General features: G+C 44.9%; 1 protein-coding gene across 5 annotated transcripts in view; it reads right to left on the reverse strand.

Moving 5' to 3' along the window:
* Positions 1-24868, reverse strand: part of KCNH7 (potassium voltage-gated channel subfamily H member 7) — a 467074-nt gene that overhangs the window by 51027 nt on the left and 391179 nt on the right. The gene's annotated exons all lie outside the window — the stretch shown is intronic.

A 24868-nucleotide genomic window follows, 5' to 3' on the forward strand; every position in this document is an offset into this window, starting at 1 on the left:
AGCTGTCAGACCTGCGAGAGATTACATCCTAGGCAAAGGGATCCATCCATCTATGAATTTCCGCATGTTTTCTCTGAGTCAGCCTGCGATATTCTGTGTCTCACCAACCCCAGGGCCGATCCAACCAACACTAATCTCCACACCAGTCCCAGTCTTGTCACTGTTGGCTCCAGCTTATACCACTGTCTCTAGAGTGTCGACCCTGTCACCAGTCTCTCCACCACTGCTGCTAGCAACTCCAAATCCAACTAGTCCTGGACTAATACCAGCTCCCGAGTTCGCTGAGGAAGAGCCAGCTGCCGTTCCAGAGGTTCCAAGAGCTCCCGAAGAGGAAGGCGTTCCAGACTCTCCAGAAGTGGTGTTGCGCAGGTCCCAACACAAAGACAAATTCCCGCAAGGTACAAAGATTAGCTCACAATATAGTGTATAAGGTTATGTACCACACATAGTGAGTTCATAACATTACTTGTAGTCCCAGTCCACAAATGTCCAATGTATATATTTAATAACATTTTTCTGTCCTTGTGTACAAGGTTCTCTACTGGCCAGAAGGTTCCCCTGAAACTAAAAGTAAGACATGTGTAGAGGCAGAGAACATTATGCAGAGGTAAAATGGTTATATAGTATCACACTACTTGTTGAGTTCTGGGGAGAAGTGAAGAACCGAAGGGGCCCCAGCAGCCAAAGCATTGGGTAGATAGCCTCTGGCAGCCCAATCTGTAAACTTGTGTGTATTATGGTTTAAAATGTGTTCCAAGAGCAGTTACAAAGCTCATTAATCCCACATGTTTACCAAACCAAAGAGCATGTAAGGACATTTACAGTGCAACATGGACTTGTTTCTACCTCGTTCTATAACCAGACCTGTGAAGGACGTTTTTCATAATGCCCCAGGAACTGTCACTAGGCCCCAGTGGCCACTTCAGTCCTCCGCCTTGCAGGACTGGGGGTCGAGGATGACTGCATTTAAGAGGGAGAGTTTGTGGTGGCCCAGTATGGGAGATGTTACCCCATACCCTTGCTGCCCTGTGTCCCCAGTGTCCCCAGGGCCCCTTGCAACTGTTTCTCCCCTGTACATATGTTCTGCAGTGTATTGTATTATAAAATGTGTTGTATCTTTAAGAGTTATGTCATGTGATTGTTACCCAGGAGGTACCAGTGACCAGGTGATCCCAAGAGTGACCTATGGGCTCCCTGCTAATCTCTCCCATATAAACCCTGGGTGGTGCTAGCTTCGCTCTCTTGGAACTTAGAGCTCTTGCTTACTGATGAGGTCCAGTGCAGTCGTGCCTAGTGTGTGTGTCCAGAGTGTTGGAGACCTCAAAGTCCAGTCCTGCAGCCACCATCAATTCAAGGAAGCTAAAGTCACAGCTTTATGTCAAGTCATCTGTCAAGTCAGCGTGGTCTACATTCAATTGTCCAGTCCTACTACAAGTCCCAGCAAGCCCTTAAGGTCTCTGTGTCACTGGTCATCTCCTTGGGCCCTGGCTGAACTGTATAGACTTTACCAACTGTCTACCCTCAATAAAGTTACTGCTGTCCGTAACTTGGCATCGGAGTCTTTATTGCCCCCGTGCCTAGCCCAGGATCCAGCTGTATACCTTTGGGTGGTTTTAGGCTAAACCACGCCCTGGCGTCACAAATACAAGGGGTTAATGCCATCTGCCCCTAGGGTAACAACATCTGCCCTCATCACACTCCGCTACCACAGAAGCTTTACTAGCCACTGAGTTCCCATTGTAACTCAGTTCAAAAGATAGGGGATAAGATGTCTGATCTTCGGGCTGGCAGCAGTGGTGTCCGGAACACGGAAGCTTAGAGCTTCTGTGTTTGTGATGCCATGCCATTCATGTCTATGGGAGGGGGTGTGATGCTAGTACGTAGCCATCACACCTCCTCCCATAGACATGAATGGAGGGTGTGTGGTAGCTGAAGTCGTCATTCATCGTGCATGGATGACTGGGGTGCTGCACAGGAGATTGTGGAGGTCCCCAGCGGCGGGACCCCCATGATTAGGATAGGGGATAAGATGCATTTCGGCAGAGTAAACCTTTAAAGGGGTTGTGAGCTGCCCTGCAGTTCGGAGCTCCGCTCACAGCGTCCGGAGGTTCATTACTCTGAACGTTGTGTGCGGGCTTCCGTGTTCGCAGCCGACGGGCGTGACGTCATGCCTGGCCCCTTCGTGACGTCTCGCCCGCCCCCTCGTGACGTCTCCCCCGCCCCCTCGGGATGTTTCGCCCGCCCCCTTGTGACATCACACCCGCCCCCTCAACGAAAGTCTATGTGAAGGGAGCGCGACCGCTGTCACGCCCCCTTCCTATAGACTTTGGTAGAGGGGGCGGGCGTGATGTCACGAGGGGGCGGGCGAGACGTCACGAAGAGGCCGGGCGTGACTCAGATTGCATTTCGGCAGAGTATGCAATTACACTCAGGTTGTAACATGAAACCACAATATTAAGGGTTTTTTGATTCTAATATTTCAATATATAGTCCAAACTAAGGTCTAAATGTTAGGCATCCAGAGCAACATTCTAAAATGAAGACCATTTTTTCAATACTAGTAGTGGTTGCTCATGATTTGAGTGTATGAACCTGCTCTCTCTGGACAGAAGTATTGGGGCACACAGGAGTACCCCAGTGAATTTGTCATGTAACGAGCCTGGGCCTCGCCTTTTCCCTGCTGCATGAGCCCCTTACATGACACTGCGCTCAGCCTATCACCAGCCACAGCGCAGTGATAAGCTGAGTGCAGTGTGACACTCAGGGCCCTAGGATGCGGAAGAAGTTCAGGACCGAAGGACGGAATACTTTTATCGGCACATCGGGGTAACGTCAAAAGGTGAGTTAAAGGGGTTGTGCGCTGCCCTGTCTTTCGTATCTCCGCTCACAGCGTCCGGAAGTTCATTACTCCGAATGCTGTGTGCGGGCTTCTGTGTTCGTGGCCACCGGGCGTGACGTCTCGCCCGCCCCCTCGTGACATCTTGCCCGCCCCCTCAACGAAAGTCTATGGGAAGGGGGCGCGACCGCTGTCACGCCCCCTTCCCATAGACTTTGGTAGAGGGGGCGGGTGTGATATCACGAGGGGGCGGGCGAGACGTCGCGAGGGGCCGGGCGTGACGTCACGCCCGGCGGCCGCAAACACGGAAGCCCGCACACAGCGTTCGGAGTAATGAACTTCCGGATGCTGTGACCGGAGCTACGAAAATTAGGGCAGCGCACAACCCCTTTAAAGAAAAAAAGAACACTGGAGTACTCTAATCAATAAATCCAGGCGTATTATTCAGTCCCATTACCACAGATTCTAAAGAGCTCACTGAATTCCATCGTGGTACTGTAATAGGAAGTCACCATTGCTACAAGGTAGCTTATAAAAATGTTTTCACTGGTCTTACACCATCAGGTATGAGGGATATTACTGAAAAATGTAAGAGTTTAGGTGAAATAGCAATTCAGACACAGAGTGGTAGATCAGGTAAAGTTGCAGAGTGAAGTCGCCAAATACTGAGGAACATTCTGGGCCGGCTCTGCCTATAGGCAAAATAGGCAGCCTCCTAGAGCGCCCTCTGTATGGGTGCTCCGCTCTGCCTGCCGCAAGAAAGTTAGACAACCAGCATCCGAACCATGCACTCAGCCAGCAGGAGTGTCACCCCAGTAGTAAGCTAATTACATGAGGAGGGGGCTTGTTACAATATGTCACCCCAGTAGTAAAGTGGGGCGTGTCAAAGTACGGCCAATGGGCAGAGTGAAAACCTTGTGAAGACTTACAGAAAATGTTTGACCTCTGTCATTTCCAACAAAGGGTATATAACAAAGTATTGAGCTCAACTTTTGTTATTGACCTAATACTTATTTTCCACCATCATTTCCAAATAAATTCTTTAAAAATCACTGAGGATAAGCAGTGATTTTATGGATTTTATGGATTTTTTTTCTCTCATAGTTGAGGTATACCTATGATGAAAATTACAGGCCTCTCTCATCTTTTTAAGTGGGAGAACTTGCACAATTGATGGCTGACTAAATACTTTTTTGCCCCACTGTATATTCGTAATATACATTGGTCAAATGTAAAGATTTTTTCGGTGAACAAATATTGTCCCTGCAGCTATTGTCTGTGTGTCTCTGTGAGGAGACCAATTACAGGAAGTGAGGGTAGGACAAGCAGTGTACAGAGCCCTGCTTGTCCTCAGTGTACAGAGCCCTGCTTGTCCTCAGTGTACAGAGCCCTGCTTGTCCTCAGTGCACAGAGCCCTGCTTGTCCTCAGTGCACAAAGCCCTGCTTGTCCTCAGTGCACAGAGCCCTGCTTGTCCTCAGTGCACAGAGCCCTGCTTGTCCTCAGTGTAAAGAGCCCTGCTTGTCCTCAGTGTACAGAGCCCTGCTTGTCCTCAGTGTACAGAGCCCTGCTTGTCCTCAGTGCACAGAGCCCTGCTTGTCCTCAGTGCACAGAGCCCTGCTTGTCCTCAGTGTAAAGAGCCCTGCTTGTCCTCAGTGTACAGAGCCCTGCTTGTCCTCAGTGTACAGAGCCCTGCTTGTCCTCAGTGCACAGAGCCCTGCTTGTCCTCAGTGCACAGAGCCCTGCTTGTCCTCAGTGTAAAGAGCCCTGCTTATCCTCAGTGTGCAGAGCCCTGCTTGTCCTCAGTGCACAGAGCCCTGCTTGTCCTCAGTGCACAGAGCCCTGCTTGTCCTCAGTGCACAAAGCCCTGCTTGTCCTCAGTGCACAGAGCCCTGCTTGTCCTCAGTGTACAGAGCCCTGCTTGTCCTCAGTGTACAGAGCCCTGCTTGTCCTCAGTGCACAGAGCCCTGCTTGTCCTCAGTGCACAGAGCCCTGCTTGTCCTCAATGCACAGAGCCCTGCTTGCCCTCAGTGCACAGAGCCCTGCTTGTCCTCAGTGCACAGAGCCATGCTTGTCCTCAGTGCACAGAGCCCTGCTTGTCCTCAGTGTAAAGAGCCCTGCTTGTCCTCAGTGTACAGAGCCCTGCTTGTCCTCAGTGTACAGAGCCCTGCTTGTCCTCAGTGTAAAGAGCCCTGCTTGTCTTCATTGTACAGAGCCCTGCTTGTCTTCACTGTACAGAGCCCTGCTTGTCCTCAGTGTACAAAGCCCAGCTTGTCCTCAGTGTACAGAGCCCTGCTTGTCCTCAGTGTACAGAGCCCTGCTTGTCCTCAGTGTACAGAGCCCTGCTTGTCTTCAGTGCACAGAGCCCTGCTTGTCTTCAGTGCACAGAGCCCTGCTTGTCCTCAGTGTACAGAGCCCTGCTTATCCTCAGTGTACGGAGCCCTGCTTGTCCTCAGTGCACAGAGCTCGGCTTGTCCTCAGTGTAAAGAGCCCTGCTTGTCTTCAGTGTACAGTGCCCTTCTTGTCCTCAGTGTACAGAGCCCTGCTTGTCCTCAGGGTGCAGAGCCCGGCTTGTCCTCAGTGTACAGAGCCCTGCATGTCTTCAGTGTACAGAGCCCTGCTTGTCCCGCCCACACTTCCTGTATTTTGGCCCTCACACAAACAATAGCTTCAGGGACAAAAATATACTAATTTTTTAACCAATATTTATTACAAATATACATATAATGATATTATCTACATTATATAAAAAGTTTCTGTTAATAACAGCTTCAATTTATGATAAACAATAGATCAAAAACCACTTGGGATTGGAGATCCTGGTGCCCTAATCTCATCAGTCCTTATTTGCTAACATTACAGTATCTATAAGAACTACATCATAAAGTAGGTTCTTGCCACTCATTACTACAGAATAAAACCAACTTGGTACTCCATAGTAGCTGTATGGGCTTCTCTAAGTATGCCCTCGATGAATGTGCCACCAAATATCTTTTTTTTTTTTTTTTTTTTATAGAATCTATTGGAATTAAGAATCACACTGCCTTTTAGCTATAATTGCAACCCAATACTTAATGGTAAATGTAGGAGCAGAATATTTTCCACTAATGTCTGGCACTGGACCCTATAGGCCCTGTCACTACACTGACACCTCCTCAGCTATGGTAGATAAATCTTTGGATTCTTGTCTTCCATTGTGGTTGCAGCTCAAAAAGTGATTTACTAGTAAAACAGCTTTTGAGGTTATTCATATATGTTTTTACAAATTTGCTGAAAGAAACCCCTATATGATGCTAGAAATAGGAGCACTCCATTATGGGTAAATCAATAAAGCACATGACTCTTTTTTTCTCCTCTATATTAAAGCTATTTTACAAAAGCAGTCCAACCACATACATCTGCCCCGAAATTATTACTAGAAATGCTAATGTTTTTTGATGAAAATGGATGGGTAGAGGTGACCAGAATGACCAAAGGTTAAGATTAAACAACATTGCAGTATTTGCTTTACAGTTTCTGGAGAACCCCTCTATGGTAGTTGAATGACCATGCACATTCCCTCCCATTCCATTAGGTATTACATTATATAAAGAGACATTCATATACTAAGCCTATATTAGGATCCTCATATACTCATGTACCTTTCCCCACCTTTGTGAGGCAAGGCCTGATGAAGGTCCTGAAGCTGGACCGAAACACATTGCAGTTCCTAAATAAAAATATGGAAACTATCTCTAAAAATATGAGTAGATGTATGCTGATACTATGCTGATATCTCATCTTGGTACAGTATAACTGAGACTGTAGTCCCAAAGTACCAAAACCTGAGCTATGTCCTTTGATTGTATATCTTCTCTGCTTTCCATCAGAGGACCATAGGAGCAACTCCTGGAAGATGTTTCAATGGAACCCGACCTCATCATATTCTATTCTTTGTTGGCTCTGACTATTCTTTACCCAACAGGAATTTTATTTACTCTACTGTCACTTCTTGCTTTTGCTCAGGACCTATAATGTTTTTGGTCTTTAATGTTCTGATTTGATTTTCCCAAATTACTGTTATCTATCTATCTACACACACACACACACACACACACACATATATATATATATATATATATATATATATATGTTATCCATTTTAGTGGGCATGCATGTTTCAATAAAAATGTGGGAATATATTGATCAAGGAGCTTATCTAAGTGACATTAATTCACCGATATAACAAAAAAAAAAAATAAAATACACAGCCAAACACACTTTGTACTAATATTAGTTATTTCATCTATAATCCCATTTTCAAACAACATCTACAATCTTGGAGAAACACGGAAAATGGTGAAAAGATGAGCCGAATATCACTGTTTGTACTCAAAGGATTCTTAAAGGGGTTGTCCACCATAAGGTAATTTTAATACATACCTGTGGTATGTACTAAATGGTTATGCTTAGGAAGGATCCATGCTTGTCTTGGGGCTAAATGGCTGTGTCAACATAACACTGAGGCTATCTTTTGGATGGAAATGGCTGTTTCCTGTTGGAATTTCCTCCCTCCCACTACAAGTCCCAGGATCCCTTGTTTTTAAGTGTGAGGTCACTTTCCTCCCTACCACACATCAGACACCCCACCCATTGAAACACACCTTTGCTACCTTCAATGCAATAGACCAGTGTTTTCTGGCCCCCAGCTGTTACAAAACTACAATTCCTTGCAGAATAAATTCCCCCCCTCCACACCCAGCAGTCCACCCATTGAAGAAGACATGCTCCCTCTGATCACCTGACGAGTGATGTAATGTTTCGGGCCGCACTGCATCCTGGGAAAACCTGAGACGATAATCATTCTAAATGCTGTTATAAATAAACATTGGGGCCAAAATCACAGAAGAATTGCAAGGCCACCATGAAACACAGGTACAGACACTATATTATGAACTACACTAACTTTACAGCCCCTGTAGCATAGTCAAATAAAAAATAAAATCCTGGAATACTCATTTAAAGCGGTACTCTGCAGCACACAACTTATAACCTATCCAAAGGATAGGGGATAAGATGTTAGATCGCTGGGGACCCCTGCAATCTCTGGGCAGGAAAACCTGTCTTTCAGGTCACAGAGTGAACTCCGCTCCATTTGCAATGATTGGTGATGCAGGCCGTCACACCCCCTTCATTTAAGTCTATGGGAGCTCTGTATTATCCGTCACGCTCCCTCCCATAGACATGAATGGAGGGGGCGTGGCGTGACATAACAAACACGGAAGCTGCATGCCCATCCGTGTTCCGGACACCACAGCTGCCGGCCCGGATATCGCGGGGGTCCCTAGCAATGGGACCCTACTTTGGATAGGGGATAAAATGTGTACGCTGGAGTACCCCTTTAACCTGTTCAGGACCCATGACGTATGCATACGTCTTCACACCCTGGGTCTTAAGGACCCATGACGTATGCATACGTCATGTCTTTTCCTGGTCTCCGCCGCTCACCCGGCGGAGATCGGAAGCGGATCTCTGCTGAAATCCTTCAGCAGGGATCCAGGGCAGACGCCGAGGGGGGTCCCGGGACCCCCACATATCGGCGATCGTCACAGATCGCTTGCGAAATCACGCAAGCGATCTGCTCCGATTCCGGGTATTCGGGTCACTTCGGACCCGATGACCCGCAAAAAAGAAGGTGATCAGCGGTGTACGATACACCGCCAATCACCTTCGGTTGCTGGGAGCGGTGACAATACTGTCACCGCCCCAGCAACGCTGCTATTGGCCGGCGATCGTCCGGCCAATAGCAGCGCGGCAGAGGAGGGGTTAACGGACCACTCACGCAGCTTTGCGCGCTCGCTCGAGTTCAGTAAGCGGGCAAAGCTGTGTGAAGAGGACCGGGACCCCCCCTCTATGATCCAGAGCCCCCTCACAGGAGAAGATTGCCCCCTAGTGCAGGGAAAGTGTGTCCCTTAGGGAAAGGTAGGTAAACTGAAAGTAAAAGTAACCTAAAAGTAAAAAAAAAAAAAATCCCCCCCCCACCTGACCCCCTAATAGGCCCCTAGGGTCCTGTGATCAGTGTCACCCGGGACCTATTAGGGTGATAATCACACACCGTTATATAAAGTATTACACCAAGCACCACACTACATACCCCCGCCACCGCCCCTCCCCCCGCCACCGTAGAAAAAAGGCGATGGCTCGCCGGGCATTTTCGGCAGTGGAGGCTTACGCTTTTTTAGCCTCCGACTCCGAATCTGCCAGTGAGGACGATGAAGATCCTACATTTTTGTGTTCTTCATCGTCCTCCTCATCATCTAGCAGTGATGATGAGTCCCCTGTACGGCGGCGGAGACGCCGCCAGGCGAGGCCACGCACCCCCCATGATAGTGACCCAGTGGCCGACACTAGTACGAGTGGCAATGCTGCTCGTAATAGGAGTCCGGCCCCCCAGACAAGTGCACCGGAGCCCCCTTCCGATGAACCTGTCTGGAGCCCCCCAGAGGGTTATCAGCCATGGATTCCTGAGTATGTTGGCGACTCAGGAATCCGGATTGACACGGCTCATTGACACATTCACTGATCTGGACTTTTTAAAGTTTTTTTTCAGTAACAGCCTGGTCAATCACATGGTGGAGCAAACGAACTTGTACGCCCAGCAGTTCATTGCCCACCACCCAGATTCGTTTTTGGCCAGGTCCAATGAATGGCGCGCCATTGATGCAGCGGAAATGAGGACATTTTGGGGCCTCACGCTGCATATGGGCCTGGACAAAAAAACAAGTGTCCGTCATTACTGGAGCGGGGACGTCCTCTACCAGACCCCACTTTACAGTATGGCGATGACACGGAAGCGGTACGAGGCGATTCGGAAATGCCTGCATTATGCAGATAATGCGGCATGTCCGCCCCGAGGTGATCCCGCCCATGACCGGCTTTACAAAGTGAGGCCGGTCATCGATCACTTTGGGGCCAAATTTTTGGAGGCCTATGTACCGCTCAGGGACCTCTCGGTAGATGAGTCTCTCATCAGTTTTAAGGGGAGACTCATCTTCCGCCAGTATATTCCCTCGAAGCGGGCGCGGTATGGCGTGAAGCTCTATAAACTCTGCGAGAGTACCTCCGGGTACACTCTCAAGTTTAGAGTGTATGAGGGACGAGATTCCCGTATTGAACCCCCAGATTGTTCCCCCACTCTGGGTGTTAGCGGGAAAATCGTTTGGGACCTTATGCACCCATTGCTGGATAAGGGTTACCACGTGTACGTGGATAACTTTTATACCAGCATCCCTCTCTTCACATCCCTTGCCGCCAGATCCACGTCCGCTTGTGGGACCGTGCGGAGGAACCAGAGAGGCCTCCCTCTAAATTTGGTCCAGACGCCTATCCCCAAGGGTGAGTCCCATGCCCTTACCCATGATAACCTGTTGTTGGTCAGGTATAAGGATAAGAGGGATGTCCTTATGCTCACCACTATTCATGGGAATGGCAGCTCACCTGTCCCTGTGCGAGGTACCGCGGGACCGGTCCTCAAGCCCGATTGTATTCTGGACTACAATCGGTATATGGGGGGAGTTGATCTCTCAGATCAAGTCCTCAAGCCATACAACGCCATGCGGAAAACACGGGCATGGTACAAAAAAGTTGCAGTCTACTTGGTACAGGTTGCCATGTACAACGCTTTTGTACTATCCCAGTACGCTGGCAACACAGGGACATTCCTCCAGTACCAAGAAGAAGTCCTAAGGTTCCTGATCTTTGCTGACTGGGAAAGATCAGGCCGGAGTTCCCAAGGGTCTGGAGTTGTAGGCGCCAGGATCGTCCCAGGCCAGCACTTTCCAGGTGTGATCCCCCACAGTGGAAAGTCGGGACGATCCCAGAAAAGATGCAGAGTGTGTCACAAGAAGGGGAGACGGAAGGACACCACGTATCAGTGTGACACTTGCCCAGATAATCCGGGCCTCTGCATAGGCTGCTTCAGGGAGTATCACACTTCCATGGAGCACTAAATTTTCCCTTTACATTTTAATTTTCCATAATTTGACCAATGTACAAAGTCCAGAGTACATTCCAAATTTTAACCCCCATAAACCAGTAAATTGCCCAAAAAAACTGAAAAAAAAAAAAAAACCTGATAAGACCTCTAGGGGTGTTTTTTTCAGAAATGGGTCATAGGTCACTGAGTCACTATCATCGGGGACTTTTTATGTTGCCTCAAATGCGCAGTGCTCTCTCTCCACCTGAGCGGGTGCGCATTTGAGGCAACAGGTTAGGGACAGCCACACACATCACATTCCCAGAATAATGACTCAGAGCATAGGGTTTGGGGCGGGCATATTTTATTTAGTTTTGGCTATGCTCTGGGTCATCATTCTGGGAACATATCCTGTTTTATTATTTTATGATTTATAGTTTTCTGGCCCACTGTACCCCATATTATGGGCCTCTGTACCCCATGTGACTACCCCAGTTACGGCCCGTTGTCCCCCATAGTGTTCCCCTATTTTAGGGCTCAGTGCTCCCCCCATTAATGCTCCTTGAGGGGGGGGGGTCCCACATCCTGGCTGCTATAATAAGCTCAAGGCCCCTGACTGACTTCCCACTCCAAGACCTGGTGTGCACCCGCGGAGCGAAAATCATAAAAAATTAAGGTATGTCCTTATTCCAAAGAAATGTATTTACACATTTTGTGGTGTCTTTTCTGCTATTAAGTTTGCAAAGTTTGCAAATGTGACTCCTTCTCTTCTGAGCATTGTGGCGCTCCTGCAGTGCAGTTGACGTCCACTTATGGGGTACCTCCATACTCAGAAGAGATGGGGTTACAAATTTTGGGGGGTATTTTCTGCTATTAACCCTTGCAAAAATGTGAAATTTGGGGGGAAACACACATTTTAGTGAAAAAAAAAATAAAAAATTTTTACATATGGAAAAGTCGTGAAACCCCTGTGGGGTATAAAGGCTCACTTAATTCCTTGTTACGTTCCTCAAGGGGTCTAGTTTCCAAAATGGTATGCCATGTGGGGTTATTTTGCTGTTCTGGCACCATAGAGGCTTCCTAAATGCGACATGCCCCCCTAGCAAAATTTGCTCTCAAAAAGCCAAATATTACTCCTTCTCTTCTGAGCATTGTAATTCGTCCGTAGTGCACTTCAGGGGAACTTATGGGGTACCTCCATACTCAGAAGAGATGGGGTTACAAATTTTGGGCAGTATTTACTGCTATTAACCCTTGCAAAAATGTGAAATTTGGGGGGAAACACGCATTTTAGTGAAGAAAAAAATAAAAAAAATGTACATATGGAAAAGTCGTGAAACCCCTGTGGGGTATTAAGGCTCACTTAATTCCTTGTTATGTTCCTCAAGGGGTCTAGTTTCCAAAATGGTATGCCATGTGGGTGTTTTTGCTGTTCTGGCACCATAGAGGCTTCCTAAATGCGACATGCCCCCCTAGCAAAATTTGCTCTCAAAAAGCCAAATATTACTCCTTCTCTTCTGAGCATTGTAGTTCGCCCGTAGTGCACTTCAGGGGAACTTATGGGGTACCTCCATACTCAGAAGAGATGGGGTTACAAATTTTGGGCAGTATTTACTGCTATTAACCCTTGCAAAAATGTGAAATTTGGGGGGAAACACACATTTTAGTGAAAAAAAAATAAAAAAAATGTACATATGGAAAAGTCGTGAAACCCCTGTGGGGTATTAAGGCTCACTTAATTCCTTGTTATTAGTGTTGAGCGGCATAGGCCATATTCGAATTCGCGAATATTCGCGAATATATGGATGAATATTCGTCATATATTCGCGAATATTCGCATATTCGTTATATTCCCATTTTATTTTCGCATATGCGTAAATTCGCGTATGCGAAAATTAACATATGTGAATATTAGCTCCTACAAAACTAACATTCGCGTAAATTCGCATATGCGAAAATTAGCATATGCGAATTTTCGCATATGCGAATTTTTGCACACCAGTCTCTCACAGTAGTATTAGAGCCTTCTTTACACCACACAAGCTGGAAGCAGAGAGGGATGATCACTGTGATGTGTACTGTGAAGAGAAAAAAAAAAAAAAAAGAATATTCGTAATTACGAATATATAGCGCTATATTCGCGAAATTCGCGAATTCGCGAATATGCGATATTCGCGAATAATATTCGAATTGCGAATATTCGTGAGCAACACTACTTGTTATGTTCCTCAAGGGGTCTAGTTTCCAAAATGGTATGCCATGTGGGTGTTTTTGCTGTTCTGGCACCATGGAGGCTTCCTAAATGCGACATGCCCCCCTAGCAAAATTTGCTCTCAAAAAGCCAAATATTACTCCTTCTCTTCTGAGCATTGTAGTTCGCCCGTAGTGCACTTCAGGGGAACTTATGGGGTACCTCCATACTCAGAAGAGATGGGGTTACAAATTTTGGGCAGTATTTACTGCTATTAACCCTTGCAAAAATGTGAAATTTGGGGGGAAACACACATTTTAGTGAAAAAAAATAAAAAAAATGTACATATGGAAAAGTCGTGAAACCCCTGTGGGGTATTAAGGCTCACTTAATTCCTTGTTATGTTCCTCAAGGGGTCTAGTTTCCAAAATGGTATGCCATGTGGGTGTTTTTGCTGTTCTGGCACCATGGAGGCTTCCTAAATGCGACATGCCCCCCTAGCAAAATTTGCTCTCAAAAAGCCAAATATTACTCCTTCTCTTCTGAGCATTGTAGTTCGCCCGTAGTGCACTTCAGGGGAACTTATGGGGTACCTCCATACTCAGAAGAGATGGGGTTACAAATTTTGGGCAGTATTTACTGCTATTAACCCTTGCAAAAATGTGAAATTTGGGGGGAAACACACATTTTAGTGAAAAAAAAATAAAAAAAATGTACATATGGAAAAGTCGTGAAACCCCTGTGGGGTATTAAGGCTCACTTAATTCCTTGTTATGTTCCTCAAGGGGTCTAGTTTCCAAAATGGAATGCCATGTGGGTGTTTTTGCTGTTCTGGCACCATAGGGGCTTCCTAAATGCAATATGCCCCCCAAAAACCATTTCAGAAAAACGTACTCTCCAAAATCCCCTTGTCGCTCCTTCGCTTCTGAGCCCTCTACTGCGCCCGCCGAACACTTTACATAGACGTATGAGGTATGTGCTTACTCGAGAGAAATTGGGCTACAAATAGAAGTAAAAATTTTCTCCTTTTACCCCTTGTAAAAATTCAAAAATTGGGTCTACAAGAACATGTGAGTGTAAAAAATGAAGATTGTGAATTTTCTCCTTCACTTTGCTGCTATTCCTGTGAAACACCTAAAGGGTTAAAACGCTGACTGAATGTGATTTTGAATACTTTGGGGGGTGCAGTTTTTATAATGGGGTCATTTGTGGGGTATTTCTAAGATGAAGACCCTTCAAATTCACTTCAAACCTGAACTGGTCCCTGAAAAATAGTGAGTTTTGAAATTTTGTGAAAAATTGGAAAATTGCTGCTGAACTTTGAAGCCCTCTGGTGTCTTCCAAAAGTAAAAACACATCAATTTTATGATGCAAACATAAAGTAGACATATTGTATATGTGAATAAAAAAAAATTATTTTGAATATCCATTTTCCTTACAAGCAGAGAGCTTCAAAGTTAGAAAAATGTAAAATTTTCAAATTTTTCATCAAATTTGGGGATTTTTCACCAAGAAAGGATGCAAGTATCGACAAAAATTTACCACTGTGTTAAAGTAGAATATGTCACGAAAAAGCAATCTCGGAATCAGAATGATAACTAAAAGCATTCCAGAGTTATTAATGTTTAAAGTGACAGTGGTGAGATGTGCAAAAAATGGCCGGGTCCTAAGGTGTAAAATGGCTGGGTCCTTAAGGGGTTAAAGGGGTTGTGCACTGCCCTGCAGTTCGGAGCTCCACTCACAGCGTCCGGAAGTTCATTACTCCGAACGCTGTGTGTGTGGGCTTCCGTGTTCGCAGCCGCCGGGCGTGACATCACGCCCGGCCCCTTTGTGACCGCTGTCATGCCCCCTTCCCATAGACTTTGGTAGAGGGGGTGGGCGTGATGTCACGAGGGGGCGGGCGAGACGTCACGAAGGGGCCGGGCGTGACGTCACGCCCGGCGGCTGCGAACACGGAAGCCCGCACACAGCGTTCGGAGTAATGAACTTTCGGATGCTGTGAGCGGAGCTCCAAACTGCAGGGCAGCGCACAACCCCTTTAAGTATCTCAAATGTTCTAAAACCATGTTCTTAAACTCTTGGTGAACATAAGCAGAGTTGACCTGATCAAACAGGTTTATAATATTTTAGACAACCTCATGAGAAAACAGCCGACTGCAGACATGAGCTATAAGAAGATTCCAAAATAAAACCTTTGAAATGTAAGTTTATTCCTGGCTTTAAAGAACTATGTTCACTTGGGAACAGGCAACTATTGGCAGGCGAACAGGAATTCAACACTTGTTCGCCTGAGAAGTTGACATGTGACATATTAAGAAAACTTCTAGAGACCACCCAATGACATCCACATGTTGAGGTAATAACAGGTTGATATCGAAATGCGAAAAAGTATGCCATGACGAATGTCAGGAGCCTGGAAGGAAGATATAGGAAGACATAACAGTGGATAATATTAACATCGGTGCTCAGATACCAGCCTCTCACTGTTGATTCCCTGTAGGATGGAACAGCTGTCACAGAGCCGTTTTTTTGGCCCAATGCTGTCATACAGCCTACGCTTCGAAGCTAAGTTGTGTAAGCATGAACGTGGTCAGAGAACCGAGTTTTAAACTCAAAGTTTTGCAAATACTATAACAATTTTTATTATGTGGAATTAATTTGTAATCATTTTCTTTTTATATATATATATATATATATATATATATATATATATATATATATTGCTTACAATTAATAGAAATTGGGGCACCTTCCCGACACTGAGTGACATTACCAAACATCAGTGGGGGTTGCAAAACGTCAACTCCCAGCATGCCTGGACAGGGGTCGACAGCCCACACACATTAGATAGTAGTAGATTGATGGTTGAATGGCCAATCCCTTCACAGACATGACCATACACATTTTAGTCCGTACTGGCATTTACAGTTGTTCAACTTGGCAGAAGGATGAATGATTATTTAGGGAACAATCTGAGTCCGTTAATTTTCGGAAAGATTGTGGACAAAAGATCTTTCCTAATTGATCTTTTGTACAACTATTGTCTGAAAATTTCTAACACAGCTGACGTCGGACTTCCAGAGACTTTTTCCCACCTGAAGGTATCAGAAAAGTCCTGGAAGATGGTAATTGGGCTCCTGGTGGGTGGAGATGCAGCAGGTGTTGGTTCTAGTTTTGGGGCTTCCGATACTGCTTAGTTGCCAGACAGTGGGGGTGAATAGACCCTGTGAGGTGTCTCTGTCCAATCACATCTTCTATGATAAGACCAAAACCGTCACCTGCCTGGATGGCTCCAAGAGAATCATCTCCCACTGCTTAAATGATAACTATTGTGACTGCACAGATGGAACCGATGAGGCCTCCTTAGTCACATAAACTTCAGAGGCCAGAATAGAGTACTTTACTCAAGCCACTTGTCAGCAACCAGAGCAAATCTTGCAGAAAGAGCGTGAGGAGCTGTGATTCAAGCAAGCAGGAAGGTGATATAGTGTAGATAGCAGAAACCTGTGTAAGACTCTAGTGGAACCCTAAGAGTTGGGAATAGTTGGTCACCTTGGTTCCTCATTACAATGTCCTTTTCTTAAAACCTCATTCCAGACCCTGATAGATCTTTTTCCAATGTCTGCAATAAAGGGCATGGGCAACCAAAAGCCATATTCCATCCAACTACCTCCCCATTGCTATTGCCCTAAGCTAGAGTCCTGCATCAGGATTAGGATCCCACATGTCCGCGGGACCCAGTAAAAAACTTGTGGCAGGAGCAGGTGATCATGTGCTATGCCAGTGGGTCTCGCAAATCCCATGAACTCCTGCACCACAGAGCAGACCCGGCATTTATTAGTTATATGTCCCACCCTCCAAGACTCCTGTGTCCCAGCTGAGCTCACCAGGTGTTATGCTGTGTGCATGCACGCGCAGCCTCTTATCCTGTGCTGCTGTCTCCTCCCCCTGCCATAAGTCATCTGGTGGAACTATGTATAACGGCCACAGGATTGGACTTCTGTCAGTAGGAAAAGCCTGCCCTGGGGGACAACTAAACAAGTGGGGACCGGCTACCATAAATACAAAAACACCAAACCCCAAATATCCAAAGGATAATTCCCTAGATGCCAGGGTGCAAAACCCCTTATCAAACACTTCCTCTATTTTTGATATTGGATTTATAAAACCTAACTTTTATTATTCATAGGTAAAACAATGATACCAGAAAACGTTATTATTAAAACTCCAGCTACTGTCCACTAATGTACATATACTGCTTTCAGCCAAATGCTTCTATCATGTGGAATGTAAAATGAATAAACCTATGCCTTTCCTACATGTTTGGTGGCACCAGCCATATCTTCAGGGGTATAGAGGCAAGTAATCTAGGAGTAACCTAAGGCCTCATTCACATTGCCTTTGTACTCTGCTATTCAAGTTCCATCCACAATCCAGCCAGAAGGACGAGAGGCACTAATTTTTCTCTGCAAAATTCCTGTAAAATTACCGGATCACCGACAGACCCCCACCGTTGGGACCCGGTAGTAGTCAATTGCATCTGACCCATTTCAGGGTCTGAGCGGCTCAAAAATAAAAAGAGCCGATCGGACCCTTAACCCCTTAAGGACTCAGGGTTTTTCCGTTTTTGCACTTTCGTTTTTTCCTCCTTACCTTTTAAAAATCATAACCCTTTCAATTTTCCACCTAAAAATCCATATTATGGCTTATTTTTTGCGTCGCCAATTCTACTTTGCAGTGACATTAGTCATTTTACCCCAAAATGCACGGCGAAACGGAAAAAAAATCATTGTGCGACAAAATAAAAAAAAAAAACGCCATTTTGTAACTTTTGGGGGCTTCCGTTTCTACGCAGTGCATATTTCGGTAAAAATTACACTTTATCATTATTCTGTAGGTCCATACGGTTAAAATGATACCCTACTTATATAGGTTTGATTTTGTCGCACTTCTGGAAAAAATCATAACTACATGCAGGAAAATTTATACGTTTAAAAATGTCATCTTCTGACCCCTATAACTTTTTTATTTTTCCACGTACGGGGCGGTATGAGGACTCATTTTTTGCGCCGTGATGTGAAGTTTTTATTGGTATGATTTTTGTTTTGATCTGACTTTTTGATCACTTTTTATTCATTTTTTAATGTTATAAAAAGTTACCAAAATACGCTTTTTTGGACTTTGGAATTTTTTTGCGCGTACGCCATTGACCGTACGGCTTAATTAATGATATATTTTTATAGTTCGGACATTTACGCACGCGGCGATACCACATATGTTTATTTTTATTTTTTTTTACACTGTTTTATTTTTTTTATGGGAAAAGGGGGGTGATTCAAACTTTTATTAGGGAAGGGGTTAAATGACCTTTATTAACTCTTTTTTTTTACTTTTTTTTTTGCAGTGTTATAGGTCCCATAGGGACCTATAACACTGCACACACTGATCTCTCATCCTGATCACAGGCGTGTATTAACACGCCTGTGATCAGCATTATCGGCGATTGACTGCTCCTGTCTGGATCTCAGGCACGGAGCAGTCATTCGCCGATCGGACACCGAGGAGGCAGGTAAGAGCCCTCCCGGTGTCCGATCAGCTGTTCGGGACGCCACGATTTCACCGCGGCGGTCCCGAACAGCCCGACTGAGCAGCCGGGATACTTTCAGTTTCACTTTAGAAGCGGCGGTCAGCTTTGGCCGCCGCTTCTAAAGGGTTAATACCGCACATCGCCGCGATCGGCGATGTGTGGTATTAGCCGCGGGTCCCGGCCGTTGATTAGCGCCGGGACCCACGCGATATGATGCGGGATCGCGGCGCGATCCCGCTTCATATCGCGGGAGCCGGCGCAGGACGTAAATATACGTCCTGCGTCGTTAAAGGGGTACTCCGGTGAAAACCTTTTTTCTTTTAAATCAACTGGTGGCAGAAAGTTAAACATATTTGTAAATTACTTCTATTAAAAAATCTTAATCCTTCCAGTACTTATTAGCTGCTGAATGCTACAGAGGAAATTCCTTTCTTTTTGGAATACTGATGACATCACGAGCACAGTGCTCTCTGCTGACATCTCTGTCCATTTTAGCAACCATGCATAGGAGATGTATGTTAAGCGCATCATGGTGGCTCAGTGGTTAGCACTGGGGACTTGGGTTCAAATCCCACTAAGGACAACAATAAATAAAGCATTATTATTATTATTATTATTATTATTATTATTATTATTATTATAATAACGTCAGCAGAGAGAACTGTGCTTGTGATGTCATCAGAGAGCATTCCAAAAAGAAAATAATTTCCTCTGTAGTATTCAGCAGCTAATAAGTACAGGAAGGATTAAGATTTTTTAATAGAAGTAATTTACAAATATGTTTAACTTTCTGCCACCATTTGATTTAAAAGAAAAAAAAGGTTTTCACCGGAGTTCCCCTTTAATGGGGTGGATGCGAATGGCAATGTGAACCTAGCCTAAGTAGTAGGAGCCTGCCCTGGAGGAGTTCACCAGCCAGTACATACATAGTAATACAATACTAGTACACTACATTTACATATAGTTTTACACAGCCGCCTTACTGCCCACCAGACCAAACCATTTACTGACTGCAGTGACCATATTTGGCATAGCCATAACATTTGTGTAATTGTTAGCGGGAGCAGGTGGTAATGGTCAGAAATTTATCAGGAGCGGGAGGGAGTGGGTTTACTTAGTATGGTTGAAAAAAGATATATGTAAGTCAATGTAAAAGACATGTAAGTCAATGATTGTCTTGGTGAAAATCGTCTTTAAAATCGTAGTTTTGCAACAGCTTGAGGCACCCTGGTTGGGGAACACTGTGTTAGATCAATGTTTTCCAACCAGGGAGCCTCCAGCTGTTGCAAAACTACAACTCCCAGCATGCCCGGACAGCCTTTGGTTGAGAAACATTGTCAGTTCAGGACTTAAAATCAGCTGTACGTCTGAGCCCTGTCCCCTGCCGTTCTTTAATTACATGTAACCATATAGTGCGATAATTGCTGCATAATTTCACAATAATTGGCAGAAACAACATTTCAGAAATAAAAGATTAATGCAGAGTACCAATTATCAATGCGGGGAAAAAATAGAGCGCTGCCTAAAGAAATAGCGATTTCTATTACTCCCCGCTTGAGAAAACAATTAGATACATAAAATCCTAAATCCAATTACTTTACACGCAAAGTAATTTGTCTTCCTGACAATTGCAAAAAAAATTCTGTTACTTGAAGTTTCAAAGTTTCGAATGTCTTATTTCGCAATAAGTTAAAGGATACGGCCATTTCGGCAACCAATTATTCTTTAGTGCTCCGAGTCCAATGCATCTAAAGTTGTAAATGAAGCAAACAATTTGGATAAAAACTACCCTGCTGTAATGTATCTACAGCATCTATGTAAATCCTGTGAAGGTTCGTATATTAGTCCATGACCCCTGATCGGTCTCCTGTTCACCAACACTATAACCCAGTGTATATAGGTTTGATGTGGGTTAACAGGATGACTGCTTTCCTTTGAAATATTTTCTGGACCTGTCACTAAAATAATATTGCACACCATTATCACATACCAACTAGAAAATTGCAACTTCACCTTCTTTAGAGTAGGGTCCCACGTAGTGTATATGCTGCATATTTTCCTATGAGTAGACACACAGGGCTTCGCGGCGGCAGCCCTGTGTAAGCAGTGAGATTTGGAGGAGGGGCAGGTTGAGGTGACTATCATGTGTGGGCCCACCTCCAAATCTTGCTGCACACACAGGGCTGCCGCCGAGTAGCCCTGTGTGCCTACTCATGCTATGTGGTACTCCACTGCCCCAGCGTTTGAAGCATTTTGTTCCGAACGCTGGGTGCCACGCCCCCTCCCATAGACTTGCATTGAGGGGGTATGGCGTGACATCATGAGGGGCATGGCCGTGAGGTCAAGACCCACGCAGTCCACGCCCACAACGCTGGGGCAGTGTAGTACCCCTTTAACCACTGTTGACAGTACATCCATAAAAAATTCTTCTGCGCAACCCTAACTCTACTCTAATTCTCCTCTTTGGTTACTTTTCCGGTTACTCTTACAGTTCATAACCTTCCCCCAAACATATGGGGGAAGATTTATCAAAACCTGTCCAGAGGAAAAGTTGCTGAGTTACCCATAGCAACCAATCAGATCGCTTCTTTCATTTTTGAAAAAAGACTCCTAAAACTGAAAGCAGCAATCTGATTGGTTGCTGTCACGATTCGGCTTACGGGTTGTGGATCCGCTGTGTCAGCGAGGGATAGGCGTGGACCGTGCTAGTGGACCGGTTCTAAGAGGCTACTGGTTTTCACCAGAGCCCGCCGCAAAGCGGGATGGTCTTGCTGCGGCAGTAGCAACCAGGTCGTATCCACTAGCAACGGCTCAACCTCGCTGACTGCTGAGAAGGCGTGGGACAGAAGGACTAGGCAGAGGCAAGGTCAGACGTAGCAGAAGGTCGGGGGCAGGCGGCAAGGTTCGTAGTCAGGATGGATAGCAGAAGTTCAGGTAACACAGGCTTTGGACACACTTAACGCTTTCACTGGCACAAGGCAACAAGATCCGGCAAGGGAGTGCAAGGGAGGAGATCAGATATAGCCAGGGAGCAGGTGGAAGCCAATTAAGCTAATTGGGCCAGGCACCAATCATTGGTGCACTGGCCCTTTAAGTCTCAGAGAGCTGGCGCGCGTGCGCCCTAGAGAGCGGAGCCGCGCGCGCCAGCACATGACAGCAGGGGACCGGGACGGGTAAGTGACCTGGGATGCGATTCGCGGGCGGGCGCGTCCCGCTGTGCGAATCGCATCCCCGACGGCCATGACAGTGCAGCGCTCCCGGTCAGCGGGACTGACCGGGGCGCTGCAGGGAGAGAGACGCCGTGAGCGCTCCGGGGAGGAGCGGGGACCCGGAGCGCTAGGCGTAACAGTTGCTATGGGCAACTCAGCAACTTTGCCTCTGGACAGGTTTTGATAAATCTCCCCCCAATATGGTCTTTTGTTCAACCGGTTTAACCATGCAACCTTCATATAAGCCTACAAAGCTATAATCTGACTCTTCTTTACATTCTTTAACTCCTATAAACTGCTCGAAACATAATTTTAATGCAAAATTATCGCTACATAAATTCACACCCTTCACATCCTCCCACATCTTGTATCTTCTAACTTCGCCTTCTCTTCATTCACAACTCTCCAAACTAGTTTTGATGCAACCCAAAAACTAAGACAAGCAGCTCCAGTCCTATCTCTTATCTTATAGGTATGGGCCCCTATTTACTAAGAGTGTCGGGTTCTTAGTGTGAAATGTTGTCGCCGACTTGCAAGTTTCCATTCTATTTACTATGGGAATTCATAGATTTACAAGTCGGGAAAGTTTTCTGACCAGTTTTTTGTTTGGAAATTTCTACACCCCTTTTCCGGTTGGTCACGCCCCTTTTTCGGATTTGTAGCTTCATTTTGGCACAATGTCTCAAAAAATATGGCGCAGGCACAGTCTGTGGCACAATGTGCCAAATTGTGGTGAACTGTGCCAAATTTTGGCCCGCAACCCGGGAAAAGCAATAGTAAATCAGGGCCACCCTCTTTCTAAGGTAGGACATGGTGGACAGCCTGATTTTATTTTAGGTTCTTATGAAGAACTTAACTTCCAAAGGTCCACTTCTTAAATGGGTACTTAGCTGGAAAACATTTTTTTTTTTTAAATCAACTGGTGCCTGAAAGTTAAACAGATTTGTAAATTACATCTTTTTAAAAATCTTAATCCTTCCAGTACTTAGCTGCTGTATGCTCCACGGAAAGATGTTTTCTTTTTTAATTTCCTTTCTCTCTAACCATAGTGCTCTCTGTCCATGTGAGGAACTGTCCGGAACAGGAGAGGTTTTCTATGGGGATTTGCTCCTACTCTGGACAGTTGTTGACATGGACAGAGGTGTCAGCAGAGAGCACTGTGGTCAGACAGAAAAGAAATTCAAACAGAAAAGAACTTCCTCTGGAGCATACAGAAGCTGATAAGTACTGGAAGGATTAAGATTTTTATATAGAAGTCATTTACAAATTTGTTTAACTTTCTGGCACCAGTTGATTAAAATTTTTTTTTTTTTCCAGCCGAGTACCCCTTTAAATAGTGTTGATGTCAACCCTTGGTGCTCTCCTGCTCTGTACTGAGAAGAGGGCAACAACTCTGAAACAATTGTCTAAAGGTGGGTGATGTCTCCTTCTGGTACAGTTTTTTTTTTTTTTGTCTTCCTAATTAAATCCCCCGTCATATTCTAAGGTTTTGAAATTAAACTTTAATATGCCACTTTGTATGGTTCCTCCTTTGCAATTAGAATTTCTTTAAAAAAATAAAAATAAAATGTTATCTTTCCAGTACCTATTAGCAGCTGTATGCTACAGAGGAAATTATTTGCTTTTTGAATTTATTTTTGTCTGACCACAGTGCTCTCTGCTGACACCTCTGTCTATGTCAGAAATTGTCCAGAGTAGCATAGGTTTGCTATAGGGATCTTCTCTTGCTCTGCACAGTTTCTGATACGGGCATCAGGTGTCAGCAGAGAGCACTGTGGACAAGACAAAAAAAAAATTCAAAAAGCAAAGAATTTCCTCTGTAGCATACAGCCGCTAAAAAGTACTGGAAGGGCAAATATTTTTTAATAGATATAATTTACAAATCTGTTTAACTTTCTGACACCAGTTGATAAAAAAAAAGACAAATTTAGAGCAAAAATAAAGTCTACATACACTGTGGATGATATTTATGAAACCTGTCCAAAGGAAAAGTTGCTGAGTTGCCCATAGCAACCAATCAGATCGCTTCTTTCATTTCTGAGAGGCCTTTTCAAAAATGAAAGAAGCGATCTGATTGGTTGCTATGGGCAACTCTGCAACTTTTCCTCTGGACAGGTTTTGATAAGTTTTCCCCACAATGTGTAATGTGCACCCATATTTTTTCAATGGGAATATGAGCTGCAGTTCACACTGTGAATTGCAGCCCATATTTTGTTGCTTACACATTTTAAATATGCTAGAATAAATGATATGTCACTTATTCAGAGCGGTTTCCATTGGATGGCGATTGAATGGCACTCATCAGTATCCATGACCGCAATTAAAAACACAGCCCAAATTGTCCAAATACCTTGCAGAAACTGGCTACCTTCCTAAAATATGTAGTGTCAACACAGCTCTAGGCTTCAGTATATCCACAGCGGAGATTGTGTCCAGCTTAATTATTTGGGTTATGGAAGGATCGAAACAAATATAAATTAGATTTTTCAGCGGTTTTGAATGCCAAATTTTACTACATGACCCAAAATTATGGAAAAAAAGCTGGATGTAGCACAAAAGTGCTAAACTAAATGCAATTGATAGCACATATTACTAATTTACATAATTTAATCATATTAAAATGTGCCAAAATGCATAAATTCTTTTATCTGTGTCATAAAATTTCAATTGCGTGTAAAAGGCAAGTAACAAATTATAAAATTCTCACAAAAGTGGCCCGCCATATTACATAAAATGTATCCGCAAACTTCTAACTTGCGTTGGCAAGAAGTAGGCAACGTGACTCATATATGGTGGCCCTGCCCCTTAATTCATTCTATCTGGGAAAAGGTAATAGATAGAGATGAACACATTTTTGAAAAATTCGATTGGGCTGATTCGCCTAATTTTCTGAAAAAAATTGGTTTGGTCCGAATTTATTCGCGGCTAATCTCTATTATAAACCGCTTTTTCTGGCCGTAACATGCATACGGTTAGTGAAATAATACTGGTATTCAGTATGACATGCAGATTAGAGGCGATGCTATTAGAATCACAGAGTGGCACAATGATAGAGCCTGGAGGTGGCATTGGTATGAGGAGACCATATAGTGG

This window comes from Hyla sarda, chromosome 8, assembly GCF_029499605.1.
Source record: "Hyla sarda isolate aHylSar1 chromosome 8, aHylSar1.hap1, whole genome shotgun sequence".
Classification (NCBI taxonomy): domain Eukaryota; kingdom Metazoa; phylum Chordata; class Amphibia; order Anura; family Hylidae; genus Hyla; species Hyla sarda.